Here is a 2,501-nt window from a genome sequence, read left to right as displayed (position 1 = left end):
CCTCTGTGAGCCCTCAAGGACATTATAATCTGAAATTACAATGGCAATTATGAGGAATGTTCCACTTAGAGAAAAAAATGAGATAAATAAAAAGATATCAGTGGGGTTAAAACAAAAGGGTTAGTACAGCACTACCAGAGGCTGGATGGGCCACATTGAGCCTCTGTCAGTCCCCCCCAAATTTAAAGGGCCCCACACAAGTCTGCTGTGTTTTCCTCAGTATGGAGCAATTTAAAAGGCTGGAGGTGCGCTCTCCCTCCCAGGAGCAAGCCCACGCCTTTCTGGCCTCTCAGGGGTGCATCTCCTAACCTCTCAGGGACCCCCCGAGACTTGCAACCAGGGGAGCAGTGGGCAGCGGCAGCTCATCCTGGGCCACCCCCTGAGCCTGTCTCCGAGGCCCCCTTTCCTCTGTGAGCCCAAGCAGCCCCGCCTGGGCTCTCTCCTGTTGCTGCTTCTGTCCTAAGCCCTTCCTGGTCTCACTGACCCCAGCTTTAAGAAACGTACTCTCAAAATAAAAAATAAATAAAAATAAAATAAATAAAAGGCTGGAAAGAAGAAATTACAATGAGAAACCTGACTGGCAACTCCTTGGGGTAGCAGTCAGGCTGGTCAAAGCAAGCACAGACTGATAACAGGGCAGGGTCCTTGGCTTAACCTCTTGCTGGGAACCCAAAGCCTTTTCACTCCAGTGGGAAAATGATCAGGCGATAGAAAAAGAGAAATTTCCAGAAATCCTTGATATGGGAATTCATGAACTGGTAAAAGAAGATGAAAATGCAAGGATTGATAAGATTATGAGAAGTGGAATGTTTAAACAACCTTTATGCTAAAAAAAAAAGAGAAAAGAATGTATGTCAACTCATTGATTGCATTTTACTTGATTGCATTGTGAAAGGAGAAGTTATATCTCCTTGGGGAACTGGGACACCAAGGCTGTCAATTCTTTCTTTTAACTATTAGCCAGAAGGACGCAAGAAGGTAGCAGCAACTTTGCACCCTCTTGGGTCTATGGGATTAATACCCACCAGAATGTTCTATATACCTCATCTCCCCTTTCTTAACTCACCTTACTCAGCCAGATAGGTAACAGAAATACAACTAGTAACATTTGTGCCAACCATACTCAAAGACGGATGAGGTCAGGGAAATAAATCTCATTCTGGCACATCAGCATAAAGCTGATGAATATTCTATTGATCCTCCCCTAAGACCTCCCCTAAAATTCCCGCCTTTAGAAAACAGATAAGAACCCTCAAGACAAAGACCCAGTGCGGGCTCTCTCTAGAGCCTGTCCGGGCCTCCTTCCTTCCCTCTCAGGGATGCATATTTTATTTTATTAATTAATTAACTAATTAATTAACCAATATCTCCATTTATTTAGATCTTCTTTGATTTCTTTCATTAGTTTTGTAGTTGTTTTTTTTTTTTTTTAAATATAGATCCTGTACATATTTTGTTATACTTATTCCTGTTAGGGCAGAAATAGAATGTTGGGGACCAGCTATAATTATAAGAAACATAAATCCTGCTCTGGTAACCGTGATTGTTTTGCTCTGATTAGAGAAAGCACATTCTAACCTGGGTGAGAGTTGTATGCCCCAGGACATGGGAGCTAACATCGGAATGCAGTCCCTCCTCCTTTTCTGAGAACTGCCTATCATCACGGAAAGATGAACAACCTCCTTGCTGAAACAATCCCAGAGGCGACCGCCCTTTGCGACCCCCCTGCCCCCACCCCCAGCCTGCATTGCCTGTAACCTGTAACCATTATACCTGGCCTACTTCCCCATGCCTGTAATTCCTACTTTCCCGTGTAATCTTTGTCTTTCTACCCAATATAAGCAGCAGGCTTATGGGGAGGGGTAGAGCAGATTTTCATGCATGACTTGCTGCTCTTCCATACTGCCAGCATTATTGGAATAAATGCTCATCTATGATTCAACCCTGTCTCTGCTTACTTGGCTCAAGTAGTGACAGGCAGCCCGGACTCATTGGTTGTCCAGTTTTATTCCTAAGTACTTGTCTTTTGGGGGCTGCTAAACTCTAAGGGTCCCTACAAGACTTGCATCCAGGGGAGCAATGAGCAGCAGCAGCTCACCCCAGGCCAAACCCCTGAACCTCTCTCCAAGGCCCCCTTTCCTCTGACTTTTCAGTGAGTCAAAGCAGCCCCGCCTTGGCTCACTCCTTTCCTATAACACTAGTGACCAGGTGCACGGATTCGTGCACATTGAAAGGAAATTAATTGGTAGGTGGCCAGCGGGGCGGAACTGGGAGAGACAGGCCAGACACACCCTGGAGCCAACCTCCTGAGGTTTCTTCCCAGGATCTGCAGAGTGAGCGGGGTCCCTCTGGCAGGTGGGGTCCCTTGGCTTGGCCTGTGGGGATCGGGCCGAAACCGGCTCTCCGACATCCCCCAAGGGGTCCTGGAGTACGAGAGGGCACTCTGCAAAGTTGCTGTCATACAAGGTGTGGAATGCAAAGGCAAATGTGCAGTAAACCAG

Source organism: Eptesicus fuscus, chromosome 16, assembly GCF_027574615.1.
Source record: "Eptesicus fuscus isolate TK198812 chromosome 16, DD_ASM_mEF_20220401, whole genome shotgun sequence".
Classification (NCBI taxonomy): Eukaryota; Metazoa; Chordata; class Mammalia; order Chiroptera; family Vespertilionidae; genus Eptesicus; species Eptesicus fuscus.
The sequence above is the reverse complement of the archived record's forward strand: the minus strand, read 5'-3'. Positions refer to the sequence as shown.